Source organism: Pseudorasbora parva, chromosome 2 (genome assembly GCF_024679245.1).
Source record: "Pseudorasbora parva isolate DD20220531a chromosome 2, ASM2467924v1, whole genome shotgun sequence".
Taxonomy (NCBI): domain Eukaryota; kingdom Metazoa; phylum Chordata; class Actinopteri; order Cypriniformes; family Gobionidae; genus Pseudorasbora; species Pseudorasbora parva.
Window position 1 is genome coordinate 62324539 of NC_090173.1, and position 20478 is coordinate 62345016.

General features: G+C 48.0%; 1 protein-coding gene and 21 non-coding genes across 22 annotated transcripts in view; all 22 read right to left on the bottom strand.

The window, feature by feature from the left end:
* LOC137049570 (uncharacterized) overlaps positions 1-20478 on the bottom strand; it is a 112718-nt gene that overhangs the window by 56122 nt on the left and 36118 nt on the right. The gene's annotated exons all lie outside the window — the stretch shown is intronic.
* trnad-guc (transfer RNA aspartic acid (anticodon GUC)) lies at positions 1562-1633 on the bottom strand. The gene has a single exon. It is a non-coding gene; the product is annotated as a tRNA-Asp (tRNA).
* On the bottom strand, positions 2160-2231 carry trnad-guc (transfer RNA aspartic acid (anticodon GUC)). The gene has a single exon. It is a non-coding gene; the product is annotated as a tRNA-Asp (tRNA).
* trnad-guc (transfer RNA aspartic acid (anticodon GUC)) lies at positions 2759-2830 on the bottom strand. Its single transcript has one exon. It is a non-coding gene; the product is annotated as a tRNA-Asp (tRNA).
* trnad-guc (transfer RNA aspartic acid (anticodon GUC)) lies at positions 4555-4626 on the bottom strand. Its single transcript has one exon. It is a non-coding gene; the product is annotated as a tRNA-Asp (tRNA).
* trnad-guc (transfer RNA aspartic acid (anticodon GUC)) lies at positions 5164-5235 on the bottom strand. Its single transcript has one exon. It is a non-coding gene; the product is annotated as a tRNA-Asp (tRNA).
* Positions 5773-5844, bottom strand: trnad-guc (transfer RNA aspartic acid (anticodon GUC)). The gene has a single exon. It is a non-coding gene; the product is annotated as a tRNA-Asp (tRNA).
* Positions 6371-6442, bottom strand: trnad-guc (transfer RNA aspartic acid (anticodon GUC)). The gene has a single exon. It is a non-coding gene; the product is annotated as a tRNA-Asp (tRNA).
* Positions 6970-7041, bottom strand: trnad-guc (transfer RNA aspartic acid (anticodon GUC)). The gene has a single exon. It is a non-coding gene; the product is annotated as a tRNA-Asp (tRNA).
* Positions 7579-7650, bottom strand: trnad-guc (transfer RNA aspartic acid (anticodon GUC)). The gene has a single exon. It is a non-coding gene; the product is annotated as a tRNA-Asp (tRNA).
* On the bottom strand, positions 8188-8259 carry trnad-guc (transfer RNA aspartic acid (anticodon GUC)). Its single transcript has one exon. It is a non-coding gene; the product is annotated as a tRNA-Asp (tRNA).
* On the bottom strand, positions 8786-8857 carry trnad-guc (transfer RNA aspartic acid (anticodon GUC)). The gene has a single exon. It is a non-coding gene; the product is annotated as a tRNA-Asp (tRNA).
* trnad-guc (transfer RNA aspartic acid (anticodon GUC)) lies at positions 11786-11857 on the bottom strand. The gene has a single exon. It is a non-coding gene; the product is annotated as a tRNA-Asp (tRNA).
* On the bottom strand, positions 12809-12880 carry trnad-guc (transfer RNA aspartic acid (anticodon GUC)). The gene has a single exon. It is a non-coding gene; the product is annotated as a tRNA-Asp (tRNA).
* trnad-guc (transfer RNA aspartic acid (anticodon GUC)) lies at positions 13418-13489 on the bottom strand. Its single transcript has one exon. It is a non-coding gene; the product is annotated as a tRNA-Asp (tRNA).
* On the bottom strand, positions 15209-15280 carry trnad-guc (transfer RNA aspartic acid (anticodon GUC)). Its single transcript has one exon. It is a non-coding gene; the product is annotated as a tRNA-Asp (tRNA).
* On the bottom strand, positions 16406-16477 carry trnad-guc (transfer RNA aspartic acid (anticodon GUC)). Its single transcript has one exon. It is a non-coding gene; the product is annotated as a tRNA-Asp (tRNA).
* Positions 17614-17685, bottom strand: trnad-guc (transfer RNA aspartic acid (anticodon GUC)). Its single transcript has one exon. It is a non-coding gene; the product is annotated as a tRNA-Asp (tRNA).
* Positions 18213-18284, bottom strand: trnad-guc (transfer RNA aspartic acid (anticodon GUC)). The gene has a single exon. It is a non-coding gene; the product is annotated as a tRNA-Asp (tRNA).
* On the bottom strand, positions 18822-18893 carry trnad-guc (transfer RNA aspartic acid (anticodon GUC)). Its single transcript has one exon. It is a non-coding gene; the product is annotated as a tRNA-Asp (tRNA).
* trnad-guc (transfer RNA aspartic acid (anticodon GUC)) lies at positions 19431-19502 on the bottom strand. The gene has a single exon. It is a non-coding gene; the product is annotated as a tRNA-Asp (tRNA).
* On the bottom strand, positions 20029-20100 carry trnad-guc (transfer RNA aspartic acid (anticodon GUC)). Its single transcript has one exon. It is a non-coding gene; the product is annotated as a tRNA-Asp (tRNA).

Here is a 20478-nt window from a genome sequence, read left to right on the forward strand (position 1 = left end):
GTCACTGAATTAGAGAGCTTGTTTTTCAATGAAGAGATTGGTAGGTAGAGTCCATAGGTTAATGCATTTTTTTCAGTTGCGAGTCCAAACAGACAGAGTTTCAGTTCCTCTGCACACAGTCGCTGAAAATGTGTTGGGAGCATTGACCGCGTAAGGTGGCGTTCAGCAAACAAGCAAAATGCCTGCGTTGGTGGTATAGTGGTGAGCATAGCTGCCTTCCAAGCAGTTGACCCGGGTTCGATTCCCGGCCAACGCAATTCTTTTGCTCAAAAATGTCTCCCGGGACCCTGGCCAGCTCTTTGTGTCACTTGTAGCTGGAGCAATAACTTTTGAATGGGTCTTTGGGCAGCAGTAAAGAATTAGACCTCCCCGTCGGGGAATCGAACCCCGGTCTTCCACATGACAGGCGGAGATACTGTCCACTATACTAACGAGGAGTTGCGGAAGGAGGCGTCGCACCCGATCAGCGCAACTGCTGCTCGTCGCAAACAGGCTTCCCATTTGCAGGTACGGCCTCATGAGTCATATCGCTTCAAAGAAGCCAACAGAACATCTATTATATAAATAAATATGAAGTGTCTGTATAAATTGTGGAATGTCACTGAATTAGAGAGCTTGTTTTTCAATGAAGAGATTGGTAGGTAGAGTCCATAGGTTAATGCATTTTTTTCAGTTGCGAGTCCAAACAGACAGAGTTTCAGTTCCTCTGCACACAGTCGCTGATAATGTGTTGGGAGCATTGACCGCCTAAGGTGGCGTTCAGCAAACAAGCAAAATGCCTGCGTTGGTGGTATAGTGGTGAGCATAGCTGCCTTCCAAGCAGTTGACCCGGGTTTGATTCCCGGCCAACACAATTCTTTTGCTCAAAACTGTCGCCCGGGGCCCCTGGCCAGCTCTTTGTGTTACTTGTAAATGGAGCAATAACTTTTGAATGGGTCTTTGGGCAGCAGTAAAGGACTAGACCTCCCCGTCGGGGAATCGAACCCCGGTCTTACGCGTGACAGGCGGAGATACTGTCCACTATACTAACGAGGAGTTGCGGAAGGAGGCGTCGCACCCGATCAGCGCAACTGCTGCTCGTCGCAAACAGGCTTCCCATTTGCAGGTACGGCCTCATGAGTCATATCGCTTCAAAGAAGCCAACAGAACATCTATTATATAAATAAATATGAAGTGTCTGTATAAATTGTGGAATGTCACTGAATTAGAGAGCTTGTTTTTCAATGAAGAGATTGGTAGGTAGAGTCCATAGGTTAATGCATTTTTTTCAGTTGCGAGTCCAAACAGACAGAGTTTCAGTTCCTCTGCACACAGTCGCTGATAATGTGTTGGGAGCATTGACCGCCTAAGGTGGCGTTCAGCAAACAAGCAAAATGCCTGCGTTGGTGGTATAGTGGTGAGCATAGCTGCCTTCCAAGCAGTTGACCCGGGTTTGATTCCCGGCCAACACAATTCTTTTGCTCAAAATTGTCGCCCGGGGCCCCTGGCCAGCTCTTTGTGTCACTTGTAAATGGAGCAATAACTTTTGAATGGGTCTTTGGGCAGCAGTAAAGGACTAGACCTCCCCGTCGGGGAATCGAACCCCGGTCTTCCGCGTGACAGGCGGAGATACTGTCCACTATACTAACGAGGAGTTGCAGAAGGCTGGCGTCGCACCCGATCAGCGCAACTGCTGCTCGCCGCAAACATCCTTCCCATTTGCAGGTACGACCTCATGAGTCATATCGCTTCAAAGAAGCCAACAGAACATCTATTATATAAATAAATATGAAGTGTCTGTATAAATTGTGGAATGTCACTGAATTAGAGAGCTTGTTTTTCAATGAAGAGATTGGTAGGTAGAGTCCATAGGTTAATGCATTTTTTTCAGTTGCGAGTCCAAACAGACAGAGTTTCAGTTCCTCTGGACACAGTCGCTGAAAATGTGTTGGGAGCATTGACCGCCTAAGGTGGCGTTCAGCAAACAAGCAAAATGCCTGCGTTGGTGGTATAGTGGTGAGCATAGCTGCCTTCCAAGCAGTTGACCCGGGTTCGATTCCCGGCCAACGCAATTCTTTTGCTCAAAAATGTCTCCCGGGACCCTGGCCAGCTCTTTGTGTCACTTGTAGCTGGAGCAATAACTTTTGAATGGGTCTTTGGGCAGCAGTAAAGAATTAGACCTCCCCGTCGGGGAATCGAACCCCGGTCTTCCGCGTGACAGGCGGAGATACTGTCCACTATACTAACGAGGAGTTGCGGAAGGAGGCGTCGCACCCGATCAGCGCAACTGCTGCTCGTCGCAAACAGGCTTCCCATTTGCAGGTACGGCCTCATGAGTCATATCGCTTCAAAGAAGCCAACAGAACATCTATTATATAAATAAATATGAAGTGTCTGTATAAATTGTGGAATGTCACTGAATTAGAGAGCTTGTTTTTCAATGAAGAGATTGGTAGGTAGAGTCCATAGGTTAATGCATTTTTTTTCAGTTGCGAGTCCAAACAGACAGAGTTTCAGTTCCTCTGCACACAGTCGCTGATAATGTGTTGGGAGCATTGACCGCCTAAGGTGGCGTTCAGCAAACAAGCAAAATGCCTGCGTTGGTGGTATAGTGGTGAGCATAGCTGCCTTCCAAGCAGTTGACCCGGGTTTGATTCCCGGCCAACACAATTCTTTTGCTCAAAACTGTCGCCCGGGGCCCCTGGCCAGCTCTTTGTGTCACTTGTAAATGGAGCAATAACTTTTGAATGGGTCTTTGGGCAGCAGTAAAGGACTAGACCTCCCCGTCGGGGAATCGAACCCCGGTCTTCCGCGTGACAGGCGGAGATACTGTCCACTATACTAACGAGGAGTTGCAGAAGGCTGGCGTCGCACCCGATCAGCGCAACTGCTGCTCGCCGCAAACATCCTTCCCATTTGCAGGTACGGCCTCATGAGTCATATCGCTTCAAAGAAGCCAACAGAACATCTATTATATAAATAAATATGAAGTGTCTGTATAAATTGTGGAATGTCACTGAATTAGAGAGCTTGTTTTTCAATGAAGAGATTGGTAGGTAGAGTCCATAGGTTAATGCATTTTTTTCAGTTGCGAGTCCAAACAGACAGAGTTTCAGTTCCTCTGGACACAGTCGCTGAAAATGTGTTGGGAGCATTGACCGCCTAAGGTGGCGTTCAGCAAACAAGCAAAATGCCTGCGTTGGTGGTATAGTGGTGAGCATAGCTGCCTTCCAAGCAGTTGACCCGGGTTCGATTCCCCGGCCAACGCAATTCTTTTGCTCAAAAATGTCTCCCGGGACCCTGGCCAGCTCTTTGTGTCACTTGTAGCTGGAGCAATAACTTTTGAATGGGTCTTTGGGCAGCAGTAAAGAATTAGACCTCCCCGTCGGGGAATCGAACCCCGGTCTTCCACATGACAGGCGGAGATACTGTCCACTATACTAACGAGGAGTTGCGGAAGGAGGCGTCGCACCCGATCAGCGCAACTGCTGCTCGTCGCAAACAGGCTTCCCATTTGCAGGTACGGCCTCATGAGTCATATCGCTTCAAAGAAGCCAACAGAACATCTATTATATAAATAAATATGAAGTGTCTGTATAAATTGTGGAATGTCACTGAATTAGTGAGCTTGTTTTTCAATGAAGAGATTGGTAGGTAGAGTCCATAGGTTAATGCATTTTTTTCAGTTGCGAGTCCAAACAGACAGAGTTTCAGTTCCTCTGCACACAGTCGCTGATAATGTGTTGGGAGCATTGACCGCCTAAGGTGGCGTTCAGCAAACAAGCAAAATGCCTGCGTTGGTGGTATAGTGGTGAGCATAGCTGCCTTCCAAGCAGTTGACCCGGGTTTGATTCCCGGCCAACACAATTCTTTTGCTCAAAACTGTCGCCCGGGGCCCCTGGCCAGCTCTTTGTGTCACTTGTAGCTGGAGCAATAACTTTTGAATGGGTCTTTGGGCAGCAGTAAAGAATTAGACCTCCCCGTCGGGGAATCGAACCTCGGTCTTCCGCGTGACAGGCGGAGATACTGTCCACTATACTAACGAGGAGTTGCAGAAGGCTGGCGTCGCACCCGATCAGCGCAACTGCTGCTCGCCGCAAACATCCTTCCCAATTGCAGGTACGGCCTCATGAGTCATATCGCTTCAAAGAAGCCAACAGAACATCTATTATATAAATAAATATGAAGTGTCTGTATAAATTGTGGAATGTCACTGAATTAGAGAGCTTCTTTTTCAATGAAGAGATTGGTAGGTAGAGTCCATAGGTTAATGCATTTTTTTCAGTTGCGAGTCCAAACAGACAGAGTTTCAGTTCCTCTGCACACATTCGCTGAAAATGTTTTGGGAGCATTGACCGCCTAAGGTGGCGTTCAGCAAACAAGCAAAATGCCTGCGATGGTGGTATAGTGGTGACCATAGCTGCCTTCCAAGCAGTTGACCCGGGTTCGATTCCTGGCCAACGCAATTCTTTTGCTCAAAACTGTCGCCCGGGGCCCCTGGCCAGCTCTTTGTGTCACTTGTAAATGGAGCAATAACTTTTGAACGGGTCTTTGGGCAGCAGTAAAGAATTAGACCTCCCCGTCGGGGAATCGAACCCCGGTCTTCCGCGTGACAGGCGGAGATACTGTCCACTATACTAACGAGGAGTTGCGGAAGGCTGGCGTCGCACCCGATCAGCGCAACTGCTGCTCGCCGCAAACAGGCTTCCCATTTGCAGGTACGGCCTCATGAGTCATATCGCTTCACAGAAGCAAAGAGAAGCCAACAGAACATGTAATATATAATTAAATATAAAGTGTCTGTATAAATTGAGGAATGTCACTGAATTAGAGAGCTTGTTTTTCAATGAAGAGATTTGTAGGTCAGGTCCATAGGTTAATGCATTTTTTTCAGTTGCTGGTCCAAACAGACAGAGTTTCAGTTCCTCTGCACACAGTCACTGATAATGTGTTGGGAGCATTGACCGCGTAAGGTGGCGTTCAGCAAACAAGCAAAATGCCTGCGATGGTGGTATAGTGGTGACCATAGCTGCCTTCCAAGCAGTTGACCCGGGTTCGATTCCTGGCCAACGCAATTCTTTTGCTCAAAACTGTCGCCCGGGGCCCCTGGCCAGCTCTTTGTGTCACTTGTAAATGGAGCAATAACTTTTGAACGGGTCTTTGGGCAGCAGTAAAGAATTAGACCTCCCCGTCGGGGAATCGAACCCCGGTCTTCCGCGTGACAGGCGGAGATACTGTCCACTATACTAACGAGGAGTTGCGGAAGGCTGGCGTCGCACCCGATCAGCGCAACTGCTGCTCGCCGCAAACAGGCTTCCCATTTGCAGGTACGGCCTCATGAGTCATATCGCTTCACAGAAGCAAAGAGAAGCCAACAGAACATGTAATATATAATTAAATATAAAGTGTCTGTATAAATTGAGGAATGTCACTGAATTAGAGAGCTTGTTTTTTAATGAAGAGATTTGTAGGTAGAGTCCATAGGTTAATGCATTTTTTTCAGTTGCGAGTCCAAACAGACAGAGTTTCAGTTCCTCTGCACACAGTCACTGATAATGTGTTGGGAGCATTGACCGCGTAAGGTGGCGTTCAGCAAACAAGCAAAATGCCTGCGTTGGTGGTATAGTGGTGAGCATAGCTGCCTTCCAAGCAGTTGACCCGGGTTCGATTCCCGGCCAACGCAATTCTTTTGCTCAAAACTGTCGCCCGGGGCCCCTGGCCAGCTCTTTGTGTCACTTGTAAATGGAGCAATAACTTTTGAATGGGTCTTTGGGCAGCAGTAAAGGACTAGACCTCCCCGTCGGGGAATCGAACCCCGGTCTTCCGCGTGACAGGCGGAGATACTGTCCACTATACTAACGAGGAGTTGCGGAAGGAGGCGTCGCACCCGATCAGCGCAACTGCTGCTCGTCGCAAACAGGCTTCCCATTTGCAGGTACGGCCTCATGAGTCATATCGCTTCAAAGAAGCCAACAGAACATCTATTATATAAATAAATATGAAGTGTCTGTATAAATTGTGGAATGTCACTGAATTAGAGAGCTTGTTTTTCAATGAAGAGATTGGTAGGTAGAGTCCATAGGTTAATGCATTTTTTTCAGTTGCGAGTCCAAACAGACAGAGTTTCAGTTCCTCTGCACACAGTCGCTGAAAATGTGTTGGGAGCATTGACCGCCTAAGGTGGCGTTCAGCAAACAAGCAAAATGCCTGCGTTGGTGGTATAGTGGTGAGCATAGCTGCCTTCCAAGCAGTTGACCCGGGTTCGATTCCCGACCAACGCAATTCTTTTGCTCAAAACTGTCGCCCGGGGCCCCTGGCCAGCTCTTTGTGTCACTTGTAAATGGAGCAATAACTTTTGAATGGGTCTTTGGGCAGCAGTAAAGGACTAGACCTCCCCGTCGGGGAATCGAACCCCGGTCTTCCGCGTGACAGGCGGAGATACTGTCCACTATACTAACGAGGAGTTGCAGAAGGCTGGCGTCGCACCCGATCAGCGCAACTGCTGCTCGCCGCAAACATCCTTCCCAATTGCAGGTACGGCCTCATGAGTCATATCGCTTCAAAGAAGCCAACAGAACATCTATTATATAAATAAATATGAAGTGTCTGTATAAATTGTGGAATGTCACTGAATTAGAGAGCTTCTTTTTCAATGAAGAAATTGGTAGGTAGAGTCCATAGGTTAATGCATTTTTTTCAGTTGCGAGTCCAAACAGACAGAGTTTCAGTTCCTCTGCACACAGTCGCTGAAAATGTTTTGGGAGCATTGACCGCCTAAGGTGGCGTTCAGCAAACAAGCAAAATGCCTGCGATGGTGGTGTAGTGGTGACCATAGCTGCCTTCCAAGCAGTTGACCCGGGTTCGATTCCTGGCCAACGCAATTCTTTTGCTCAAAACTGTCGCCCGGGGCCCCTGGCCAGCTCTTTGTGTCACTTGTAAATGGAGCAATAACTTTTGAACGGGTCTTTGGGCAGCAGTAAAGAATTAGACCTCCCCGTCGGGGAATCGAACCCCGGTCTTCCGCGTGACAGGCGGAGATACTGTCCACTATACTAACGAGGAGTTGCGGAAGGCTGGCGTCGCACCCGATCAGCGCAACTGCTGCTCGCCGCAAACAGGCTTCCCATTTGCAGGTACGGCCTCATGAGTCATATCGCTTCACAGAAGCAAAGAGAAGCCAACAGAACATGTAATATATAATTAAATATAAAGTGTCTGTATAAATTGAGGAATGTCACTGAATTAGAGAGCTTGTTTTTCAATGAAGAGATTTGTAGGTCAGGTCCATAGGTTAATGCATTTTTTTCAGTTGCTGGTCCAAACAGACAGAGTTTCAGTTCCTCTGCACACAGTCACTGATAATGTGTTGGGAGCATTGACCGCGTAAGGTGGCGTTCAGCAAACAAGCAAAATGCCTGCGATGGTGGTATAGTGGTGACCATAGCTGCCTTCCAAGCAGTTGACCCGGGTTCGATTCCTGGCCAACGCAATTCTTTTGCTCAAAACTGTCGCCCGGGGCCCCTGGCCAGCTCTTTGTGTCACTTGTAAATGGAGCAATAACTTTTGAACGGGTCTTTGGGCAGCAGTAAAGAATTAGACCTCCCCGTCGGGGAATCGAACCCCGGTCTTCCGCGTGACAGGCGGAGATACTGTCCACTATACTAACGAGGAGTTGCGGAAGGCTGGCGTCGCACCCGATCAGCGCAACTGCTGCTCGCCGCAAACAGGCTTCCCATTTGCAGGTACGGCCTCATGAGTCATATCGCTTCACAGAAGCAAAGAGAAGCCAACAGAACATGTAATGTATAATTAAATATAAAGTGTCTGTATAAATTGAGGAATGTCACTGAATTAGAGAGCTTGTTTTTCAATGAAGAGATTTGTAGGTCAGGTCCATAGGTTAATGCATTTTTTTCAGTTGCTGGTCCAAACAGACAGAGTTTCAGTTCCTCTGCACACAGTCACTGATAATGTGTTGGGAGCATTGGCCGCGTAAGGTGGCGTTCAGCAAACAAGCAAAATGCCTGCGTTGGTGGTATAGTGGTGAGCATAGCTGCCTTCCAAGCAGTTGACCCGGGTTCGATTCCCGGCCAACGCAATTCTTTTGCTCAAAACTGTCGCCCGGGGCCCCTGGCCAGCTCTTTGTGTCACTTGTAAATGGAGCAATAACTTTTGAATGGGTCTTTGGGCAGCAGTAAAGGACTAGACCTCCCCGTCGGGGAATCGAACCCCGGTCTTCCGCGTGACAGGCGGAGATACTGTCCACTATACTAACGAGGAGTTGCGGAAGGAGGCGTCGCACCCGATCAGCACAACTGCTGCTCGTCGCAAACAGGCTTCCCATTTGCAGGTACGGCCTCATGAGTCATATCGCTTCAAAGAAGCCAACAGAACATCTATTATATAAATAAATATGAAGTGTCTGTATAAATTGTGGAATGTCACTGAATTAGAGAGCTTGTTTTTCAATGAAGAGATTGGTAGGTAGAGTCCATAGGTTAATGCATTTTTTTCAGTTGCGAGTCCAAACAGACAGAGTTTCAGTTCCTCTGCACACAGTCGCTGAAAATGTGTTGGGAGCATTGACCGCCTAAGGTGGCGTTCAGCAAACAAGCAAAATGCCTGCGTTGGTGGTATAGTGGTGAGCATAGCTGCCTTCCAAGCAGTTGACCCGGGTTCGATTCCCGACCAACGCAATTCTTTTGCTCAAAACTGTCGCCCGGGGCCCCTGGCCAGCTCTTTGTGTCACTTGTAAATGGAGCAATAACTTTTGAATGGGTCTTTGGGCAGCAGTAAAGGACTAGACCTCCCCGTCGGGGAATCGAACCCCGGTCTTCCGCGTGACAGGCGGAGATACTGTCCACTATACTAACGAGGAGTTGCAGAAGGCTGGCGTCGCACCCGATCAGCGCAACTGCTGCTCGCCGCAAACATCCTTCCCATTTGCAGGTACGGCCTCATGAGTCATATCGCTTCAAAGAAGCCAACAGAACATCTATTATATAAATAAATATAAAGTGTCTGTATAAATTGAGGAATGTCACTGAATTAGGGAGCTTGTTTTTCAATGAAGAGATTGGTAGGTCAGGTCCATAGGTTAATGCATTTTTTTCAGTTGCTGGTCCAAACAAACAGAGTTTCAGTTCCTCTGCACACAGTCACTGATAATGTGTTGGGAGCATTGACCGCGTAAGGTGGCGTTCAGCAAACAAGCAAAATGCCTGCGTTGGTGGTATAGTGGTGAGCATAGCTGCCTTCCAAGCGGTTGACCCGGGTTCGATTCCCGGCCAACGCAATTCTTTTGCTCAAAAATGTCTCCCGGGACCATGGCCAGCTCTTTGTGTCACTTGTAGCTGGAGCAATAACTTTTGAATGGGTCTTTGGGCAGCAGTAAAGAATTAGACCTCCCCGTCGGGGAATCAAACCCCGGTCTTCCACGTGACAGGCGGAGATACTGTCCACTATACTAACGAGGAGTTGCGGAAGGAGGCGTCGCACCCGATCAGCGCAACTGCTGCTCGTCGCAAACAGGCTTCCCATTTGCAGGTACGGCCTCATGAGTCATATCGCTTCAAAGAAGCCAACAGAACATCTATTATATAAATAAATATGAAGTGTCTGTATAAATTGTGGAATGTCACTGAATTAGAGAGCTTGTTTTTCAATGAAGAGATTGGTAGGTAGAGTCCATAGGTTAATGCATTTTTTTCAGTTGCGAGTCCAAACAGACAGAGTTTCAGTTCCTCTGCACACAGTCGCTGAAAATGTGTTGGGAGCATTGACCGCGTAAGGTGGCGTTCAGCAAACAAGCAAAATGCCTGCGTTGGTGGTATAGTGGTGAGCATAGCTGCCTTCCAAGCAGTTGACCCGGGTTCGATTCCCGGCCAACGCAATTCTTTTGCTCAAAAATGTCTCCCGGGACCCTGGCCAGCTCTTTGTGTCACTTGTAGCTGGAGCAATAACTTTTGAATGGGTCTTTGGGCAGCAGTAAAGAATTAGACCTCCCCGTCGGGGAATCGAACCCCGGTCTTCCACATGACAGGCGGAGATACTGTCCACTATACTAACGAGGAGTTGCGGAAGGAGGCGTCGCACCCGATCAGCGCAACTGCTGCTCGTCGCAAACAGGCTTCCCATTTGCAGGTACGGCCTCATGAGTCATATCGCTTCAAAGAAGCCAACAGAACATCTATTATATAAATAAATATGAAGTGTCTGTATAAATTGTGGAATGTCACTGAATTAGAGAGCTTGTTTTTCAATGAAGAGATTGGTAGGTAGAGTCCATAGGTTAATGCATTTTTTTCAGTTGCGAGTCCAAACAGACAGAGTTTCAGTTCCTCTGCACACAGTCGCTGATAATGTGTTGGGAGCATTGACCGCCTAAGGTGGCGTTCAGCAAACAAGCAAAATGCCTGCGTTGGTGGTATAGTGGTGAGCATAGCTGCCTTCCAAGCAGTTGACCCGGGTTTGATTCCCGGCCAACACAATTCTTTTGCTCAAAACTGTCGCCCGGGGCCCCTGGCCAGCTCTTTGTGTTACTTGTAAATGGAGCAATAACTTTTGAATGGGTCTTTGGGCAGCAGTAAAGGACTAGACCTCCCCGTCGGGGAATCGAACCCCGGTCTTACGCGTGACAGGCGGAGATACTGTCCACTATACTAACGAGGAGTTGCAGAAGGCTGGCGTCGCACCCGATCAGCGCAACTGCTGCTCGCCGCAAACATCCTTCCCATTTGCAGGTACGGCCTCATGAGTCATATCGCTTCAAAGAAGCCAACAGAACATCTATTATATAAATAAATATGAAGTGTCTGTATAAATTGTGGAATGTCACTGAATTAGAGAGCTTGTTTTTCAATGAAGAGATTGGTAGGTAGAGTCCATAGGTTAATGCATTTTTTTCAGTTGCGAGTCCAAACAGACAGAGTTTCAGTTCCTCTGCACACAGTCGCTGAAAATGTGTTGGGAGCATTGACCGCCTAAGGTGGCGTTCAGAAAACAAGCAAAATGCCTGCGTTGGTGGTATAGTGGTGAGCATAGCTGCCTTCCGAGCAGTTGACCAGGGTTCGATTCCCGGCCAACGCAATTCTTTTGCTCAAAAATGTCTCCCGGGACCCTGGCCAACTCTTTGTGTCACTTGTAGCTGGAGCAATAACTTTTGAATGGGTCTTTGGGCAGCAGTAAAGAATTAGACCTCCCCGTCGGGGAATCGAACCTCGGTCTTCCGCGTGACAGGCGGAGATACTGTCCACTATACTAACGAGGAGTTGCAGAAGGCTGGCGTCGCACCCGATCAGCGCAACTGCTGCTCGCCGCAAACATCCTTCCCAATTGCAGGTACGGCCTCATGAGTCATATCGCTTCACAGAAGCAAAGAGAAGCCAACAGAACATGTAATATATAATTAAATATAAAGTGTCTGTATAAATTGAGGAATGTCACTGAATTAGAGAGCTTGTTTTTCAATGAAGAGATTTGTAGGTCAGGTCCATAGGTTAATGCATTTTTTTCAGTTGCTGGTCCAAACAGACAGAGTTTCAGTTCCTCTGCACACAGTCACTGATAATGTGTTGGGAGCATTGACCGCGTAAGGTGGCGTTCAGCAAACAAGCAAAATGCCTGCGATGGTGGTATAGTGGTGACCATAGCTGCCTTCCAAGCAGTTGACCCGGGTTCGATTCCTGGCCAACGCAATTCTTTTGCTCAAAACTGTCGCCCGGGGCCCCTGGCCAGCTCTTTGTGTCACTTGTAAATGGAGCAATAACTTTTGAACGGGTCTTTGGGCAGCAGTAAAGAATTAGACCTCCCCGTCGGGGAATCGAACCCCGGTCTTCCGCGTGACAGGCGGAGATACTGTCCACTATACTAACGAGGAGTTGCGGAAGGCTGGCGTCGCACCCGATCAGCGCAACTGCTGCTCGCCGCAAACAGGCTTCCCATTTGCAGGTACGGCCTCATGAGTCATATCGCTTCACAGAAGCAAAGAGAAGCCAACAGAACATGTAATATATAATTAAATATAAAGTGTCTGTATAAATTGAGGAATGTCACTGAATTAGAGAGCTTGTTTTTCAATGAAGAGATTTGTAGGTCAGGTCCATAGGTTAATGCATTTTTTTCAGTTGCTGGTCCAAACAGACAGAGTTTCAGTTCCTCTGCACACAGTCACTGATAATGTGTTGGGAGCATTGACCGCGTAAGGTGGCGTTCAGCAAACAAGCAAAATGCCTGCGTTGGTGGTATAGTGGTGAGCATAGCTGCCTTCCAAGCAGTTGACCCGGGTTCGATTCCCGGCCAACGCAATTCTTTTGCTCAAAACTGTCGCCCGGGGCCCCTGGCCAGCTCTTTGTGTCACTTGTAAATGGAGCAATAACTTTTGAATGGGTCTTTGGGCAGCAGTAAAGGACTAGACCTCCCCGTCGGGGAATCGAATATAAAGTGTCTGTATAAATTGAGGAATGTCACTGAATTAGAGAGCTTGTTTTTCAATGAAGAGATTTGTAGGTCAGGTCCATAGGTTAATGCATTTTTTTCAGTTGCTGGTCCAAACAGACAGAGTTTCAGTTCCTCTGCACACAGTCACTGATAATGTGTTGGGAGCATTGACCGCGTAAGGTGGCGTTCAGCAAACAAGCAAAATGCCTGCGATGGTGGTATAGTGGTGACCATAGCTGCCTTCCAAGCAGTTGACCCGGGTTCGATTCCTGGCCAACGCATTTCTTTTGCTCAAAACTGTCGCCCGGGGCCCCTGGCCAGCTCTTTGTGTCACTTGTAAATGGAGCAATAACTTTTGAACGGGTCTTTGGGCAGCAGTAAAGAATTAGACCTCCCCGTCGGGGAATCGAACCCCGGTCTTCCGCGTGACAGGCGGAGATACTGTCCACTATACTAACGAGGAGTTGCGGAAGGCTGGCGTCGCACCCGATCAGCGCAACTGCTGCTCGCCGCAAACAGGCTTCCCATTTGCAGGTACGGCCTCATGAGTCATATCGCTTCACAGAAGCAAAGAGAAGCCAACAGAACATGTAATATATAATTAAATATAAAGTGTCTGTATAAATTGAGGAATGTCACTGAATTAGAGAGCTTGTTTTTCAATGAAGAGATTTGTAGGTCAGGTCCATAGGTTAATGCATTTTTTTCAGTTGCTGGTCCAAACAGACAGAGTTTCAGTTCCTCTGCACACAGTCACTGATAATGTGTTGGGAGCATTGACCGCGTAAGGTGGCGTTCAGCAAACAAGCAAAATGCCTGCGTTGGTGGTATAGTGGTGAGCATAGCTGCCTTCCAAGCAGTTGACCCGGGTTCGATTCCCGGCCAACGCAATTCTTTTGCTCAAAACTGTCGCCCGGGGCCCCTGGCCAGCTCTTTGTGTCACTTGTAAATGGAGCAATAACTTTTGAATGGGTCTTTGGGCAGCAGTAAAGGACTAAACCTCCCCGTCGGGGAATCGAACCCCGGTCTTCCGCGTGACAGGCGGAGATACTGTCCACTATACTAACGAGGAGTTGCGGAAGGAGGCGTCGCACCCGATCAGCGCAACTGCTGCTCGTCGCAAACATCCTTCCCATTTGCAGGTACGGCCTCATGAGTCATATCGCTTCAAAGAAGCCAACAGAACATCTATTATATAAATAAATATAAAGTGTCTGTATAAATTGAGGAATGTCACTGAATTAGGGAGCTTGTTTTTCAATGAAGAGATTGGTAGGTCAGGTCCATAGGTTAATGCATTTTTTTCAGTTGCTGGTCCAAACAAACAGAGTTTCAGTTCCTCTGCACACAGTCACTGATAATGTGTTGGGAGCATTGACCGCGTAAGGTGGCGTTCAGCAAACAAGCAAAATGCCTGCGTTGGTGGTATAGTGGTGAGCATAGCTGCCTTCCAAGCGGTTGACCCGGGTTCGATTCCCGGCCAACGCAATTCTTTTGCTCAAAAATGTCTCCCGGGACCATGGCCAGCTCTTTGTGTCACTTGTAGCTGGAGCAATAACTTTTGAATGGGTCTTTGGGCAGCAGTAAAGAATTAGACCTCCCCGTCGGGGAATCAAACCCCGGTCTTCCACGTGACAGGCGGAGATACTGTCCACTATACTAACGAGGAGTTGCGGAAGGAGGCGTCGCACCCGATCAGCGCAACTGCTGCTCGTCGCAAACAGGCTTCCCATTTGCAGGTACGGCCTCATGAGTCATATCGCTTCAAAGAAGCCAACAGAACATCTATTATATAAATAAATATGAAGTGTCTGTATAAATTGTGGAATGTCACTGAATTAGAGAGCTTGTTTTTCAATGAAGAGATTGGTAGGTAGAGTCCATAGGTTAATGCATTTTTTTCAGTTGCGAGTCCAAACAGACAGAGTTTCAGTTCCTCTGCACACAGTCGCTGAAAATGTGTTGGGAGCATTGACCGCGTAAGGTGGCGTTCAGCAAACAAGCAAAATGCCTGCGTTGGTGGTATAGTGGTGAGCATAGCTGCCTTCCAAGCAGTTGACCCGGGTTCGATTCCCGGCCAACGCAATTCTTTTGCTCAAAAATGTCTCCCGGGACCCTGGCCAGCTCTTTGTGTCACTTGTAGCTGGAGCAATAACTTTTGAATGGGTCTTTGGGCAGCAGTAAAGAATTAGACCTCCCCGTCGGGGAATCGAACCCCGGTCTTCCACATGACAGGCGGAGATACTGTCCACTATACTAACGAGGAGTTGCGGAAGGAGGCGTCGCACCCGATCAGCGCAACTGCTGCTCGTCGCAAACAGGCTTCCCATTTGCAGGTACGGCCTCATGAGTCATATCGCTTCAAAGAAGCCAACAGAACATCTATTATATAAATAAATATGAAGTGTCTGTATAAATTGTGGAATGTCACTGAATTAGAGAGCTTGTTTTTCAATGAAGAGATTGGTAGGTAGAGTCCATAGGTTAATGCATTTTTTTCAGTTGCGAGTCCAAACAGACAGAGTTTCAGTTCCTCTGCACACAGTCACTGATAATGTGTTGGGAGCATTGGCCGCGTAAGGTGGCGTTCAGCAAACAAGCAAAATGCCTGCGTTGGTGGTATAGTGGTGAGCATAGCTGCCTTCCAAGAAGTTGACCCGGGTTCGATTCCAACCAACGCAATTCTTTTGCTCAAAACTGTCGCCCGGGGCCCCTGGCCAGCTCTTTGTGTCACTTGTAAATGGAGCAATAACTTTTGAATGGGTCTTTGGGCAGCAGTAAAGGACTAGACCTCCCCGTCGGGGAATCGAACCCCGGTCTTCCGCGTGACAGGCGGAGATACTGTCCACTATACTAACGAGGAGTTGCGGAAGGAGGCGTCGCACCCGATCAGCGCAACTGCTGCTCGTCGCAAACAGGCTTCCCATTTGCAGGTACGGCCTCATGAGTCATATCGCTTCAAAGAAGCCAACAGAACATCTATTATATAAATAAATATGAAGTGTCTGTATAAATTGTGGAATGTCACTGAATTAGAGAGCTTGTTTTTCAATGAAGAGATTGGTAGGTAGAGTCCATAGGTTAATGCATTTTTTTCAGTTGCGAGTCCAAACAGACAGAGTTTCAGTTCCTCTGCACACAGTCGCTGAAAATGTGTTGGGAGCATTGACCGCCTAAGGTGGCGTTCAGCAAACAAGCAAAATGCCTGCGTTGGTGGTATAGTGGTGAGCATAGCTGCCTTCCAAGCAGTTGACCCGGGTTCGATTCCCGACCAACGCAATTCTTTTGCTCAAAACTGTCGCCCGGGGCCCCTGGCCAGCTCTTTGTGTCACTTGTAAATGGAGCAATAACTTTTGAATGGGTCTTTGGGCAGCAGTAAAGGACTAGACCTCCCCGTCGGGGAATCGAACCCCGGTCTTCCGCATGACAGGCGGAGATACTGTCCACTATACTAACGAGGAGTTGCAGAAGGCTGGCGTCGCACCCGATCAGCGCAACTGCTGCTCGCCGCAAACATCCTTCCCAATTGCAGGTACGGCCTCATGAGTCATATCGCTTCAAAGAAGCCAACAGAACATCTATTATATAAATAAATATGAAGTGTCTGTATAAATTGTGGAATGTCACTGAATTAGAGAGCTTCTTTTTCAATGAAGAGATTGGTAGGTAGAGTCCATAGGTTAATGCATTTTTTTCAGTTGCGAGTCCAAACAGACAGAGTTTCAGTTCCTCTGCACACAGTCGCTGAAAATGTTTTGGGAGCATTGACCGCCTAAGGTGGCGTTCAGCAAACAAGCAAAATGCCTGCGATGGTGGTATAGTGGTGACCATAGCTGCCTTCCAAGCAGTTGACCCGGGTTCGATTCCTGGCCAACGCAATTCTTTTGCTCAAAACTGTCGCCCGGGGCCCCTGGCCAGCTCTTTGTGTCACTTGTAAATGGAGCAATAACTTTTGAACGGGTCTTTGGGCAGCAGTAAAGAATTAGACCTCCCCGTCGGGGAATCGAACCCCGGTCTTCCGCGTGACAGGCGGAGATACTGTCCACTATACTAACGAGGAGTTGCGGAAGGCTGGCGTCGCACCCGATCAGCGCAACTGCTGCTCGCCGCAAACAGGCTTCCCATTTGCAGGTACGGCCTCATGAGTCATATCGCTTCACAGAAGCAAAGAGAAGCCAACAGAACATGTAATATATAATTAAATATAAAGTGTCTGTATAAATTGAGGAATGTCACTGAATTAGAGAGCTTGTTTTTCAATGAAGAGATTTGTAGGTCAGGTCCATAGGTTAATGCATTTTTTTCAGTTGCTGGTCCAAACAGACAGAGTTTCAGTTCCTCTGCACACAGTCACTGATAATGTGTTGGGAGCATTGACCGCGTAAGGTGGCGTTCAGCAAACAAGCAAAATGCCTGCGATGGTGGTATAGTGGTGACCATAGCTGCCTTCCAAGCAGTTGACCCGGGTTCGATTCCTGGCCAACGCAATTCTTTTGCTCAAAACTGTCGCCCGGGGCCCCTGGCCAGCTCTTTGTGTCACTTGTAAATGGAGCAATAACTTTTGAACGGGTCTTTGGGCAGCAGTAAAGAATTAGACCTCCCTGTCGGGGAATCGAACCCCGGTCTGAGGCGTGACAGGCGGAGATACTGTCCACTATACTAACGAGGAGTTGCGGAAGGCTGGCGTCGCACCCGATCAGCGCAACTGCTGCTCGTCGCAAACAGGCTTCCCATTTGCAGGTACGGCCTCATGAGTCATATCGCTTCAAAGAAGCCAACAGAACATCTATTATATAAATAAATATGAAGTGTCTGTATAAATTGTGGAATGTCACTGAATTAGAGAGCTTGTTTTTCAATGAAGAGATTGGTAGGTAGAGTCCATAGGTTAATGCATTTTTTTCAGTTGCGAGTCCAAACAGACAGAGTTTCAGTTCCTCTGCACACAGTCGCTGAAAATGTGTTGGGAGCATTGACCGCCTAAGGTGGCGTTCAGCAAACAAGCAAAATGCCTGCGTTGGTGGTATAGTGGTGAGCATAGCTGCCTTCCAAGCAGTTGACCCGGGTTCGATTCCCGACCAATGCAATTCTTTTGCTCAAAACTGTCGCCCGGGGCCCCTGGCCAGCTCTTTGTGTCACTTGTAAATGGAGCAATAACTTTTGAATGGGTCTTTGTGCAGCAGTAAAGGACTAGACCTCCCCGTCGGGGAATCGAACCCCGGTCTTCCGCGTGACAGGCGGAGATACTGTCCACTATACTAACGAGGAGTTGCAGAAGGCTGGCGTCGCACCCGATCAGCGCAACTGCTGCTCGCCGCAAACATCCTTCCCAATTGCAGGTACGGCCTCATGAGTCATATCGCTTCAAAGAAGCCAACAGAACATCTATTATATAAATAAATATGAAGTGTCTGTATAAATTGTGGAATGTCACTGAATTAGAGAGCTTCTTTTTCAATGAAGAAATTGGTAGGTAGAGTCCATAGGTTAATGCATTTTTTTCAGTTGCGAGTCCAAACAGACAGAGTTTCAGTTCCTCTGCACACAGTCGCTGAAAATGTTTTGGGAGCATTGACCGCCTAAGGTGGCGTTCAGCAAACAAGCAAAATGCCTGCGATGGTGGTATAGTGGTGACCATAGCTGCCTTCCAAGCAGTTGACCCGGGTTCGATTCCTGGCCAACGCAATTCTTTTGCTCAAAACTGTCGCCCGGGGCCCCTGGCCAGCTCTTTGTGTCACTTGTAAATGGAGCAATAACTTTTGAACGGGTCTTTGGGCAGCAGTAAAGAATTAGACCTCCCCGTCGGGGAATCGAACCCCGGTCTTCCGCGTGACAGGCGGAGATACTGTCCACTATACTAACGAGGAGTTGCGGAAGGCTGGCGTCGCACCCGATCAGCGCAACTGCTGCTCGCCGCAAACAGGCTTCCCATTTGCAGGTACGGCCTCATGAGTCATATCGCTTCACAGAAGCAAAGAGAAGCCAACAGAACATGTAATATATAATTAAATATAAAGTGTCTGTATAAATTGAGGAATGTCACTGAATTAGAGAGCTTGTTTTTCAATGAAGAGATTTGTAGGTCAGGTCCATAGGTTAATGCATTTTTTTCAGTTGCTGGTCCAAACAGACAGAGTTTCAGTTCCTCTGCACACAGTCACTGATAATGTGTTGGGAGCATTGACCGCGTAAGGTGGCGTTCAGCAAACAAGCAAAATGCCTGCGATGGTGGTATAGTGGTGACCATAGCTGCCTTCCAAGCAGTTGACCCGGGTTCGATTCCTGGCCAACGCAATTCTTTTGCTCAAAACTGTCGCCCGGGGCCCCTGGCCAGCTCTTTGTGTCACTTGTAAATGGAGCAATAACTTTTGAACGGGTCTTTGGGCAGCAGTAAAGAATTAGACCTCCCCGTCGGGGAATCGAACCCCGGTCTTCCGCGTGACAGGCGGAGATACTGTCCACTATACTAACGAGGAGTTGCGGAAGGCTGGCGTCGCACCCGATCAGCGCAACTGCTGCTCGCCGCAAACAGGCTTCCCATTTGCAGGTACGGCCTCGTGAGTCATATCGCTTCACAGAAGCAAAGAGAAGCCAACAGAACATGTAATATATAATTAAATATAAAGTGTCTGTATAAATTGAGGAATGCCACTGAATTAGAGAGCTTGTTTTTCAATGAAGAGATTTGTAGGTCAGGTCCATAGGTTAATGCATTTTTTTCAGTTGCTGGTCCAAACAGACAGAGTTTCAGTTCCTCTGCACACAGTCACTGATAATGTGTTGGGAGCATTGACCGCGTAAGGTGGCGTTCAGCAAACAAGCAAAATGCCTGCGTTGGTGGTATAGTGGTGAGCATAGCTGCCTTCCAAGCAGTTGACCCGGGTTCGATTCCCGGCCAACGCAATTCTTTTGCTCAAAACTGTCGCCCGGGGCCCCTGGCCAGCTCTTTGTGTCACTTGTAAATGGAGCAATAACTTTTGAATGGGTCTTTGGGCAGCAGTAAAGGACTAGACCTCCCCGTCGGGGAATCGAACCCCGGTCTTCCGCGTGACAGGCGGAGATACTGTCCACTATACTAACGAGGAGTTGCGGAAGGAGGCGTCGCACCCGATCAGCGCAACTGCTGCTCGTCGCAAACAGGCTTCCCATTTGCAGGTACGGCCTCATGAGTCATATCGCTTCAAAGAAGCCAACAGAACATCTATTATATAAATAAATATGAAGTGTCTGTATAAATTGTGGAATGTCACTGAATTAGAGAGCTTGTTTTTCAATGAAGAGATTGGTAGGTAGAGTCCATAGGTTAATGCATTTTTTTCAGTTGCGAGTCCAAACAGACAGAGTTTCAGTTCCTCTGCACACAGTCGCTGAAAATGTGTTGGGAGCATTGACCGCCTAAGGTGGCGTTCAGCAAACAAGCAAAATGCCTGCGTTGGTGGTATAGTGGTGAGCATAGCTGCCTTCCAAGCAGTTGACCCGGGTTCGATTCCCGACCAACGCAATTCTTTTGCTCAAAACTGTCGCCCGGGGCCCCTGGCCAGCTCTTTGTGTCACTTGTAAATGGAGCAATAACTTTTGAATGGGTCTTTGGGCAGCAGTAAAGTACTAGACCTCCCCGTCGGGGAATCGAACCCCGGTCTTCCGCGTGACAGGCGGAGATACTGTCCACTATACTAACGAGGAGTTGCAGAAGGCTGGCGTCGCACCCGATCAGCGCAACTGCTGCTCGCCGCAAACATCCTTCCCAATTGCAGGTACGGCCTCATGAGTCATATCGCTTCAAAGAAGCAAAGAGAAGCCAACAGAACATGTAATATATAATTAAATATAAAGTGTCTGTATAAATTGAGGAATGTCACTGAATTAGAGAGCTTGTTTTTCAATGAAGAGATTGGTAGGTAGAGTCCATAGGTTAATGCATTTTTTTCAGTTGCGAGTCCAAACAGACAGAGTTTCAGTTCCTCTGCACACAGTCACTGATAATGTGTTGGGAGCATTGACCGCGTAAGGTGGCGTTGGGCAAACAAGCAAAATGCCTGCGTTGGTGGTATAGTGGTGAGC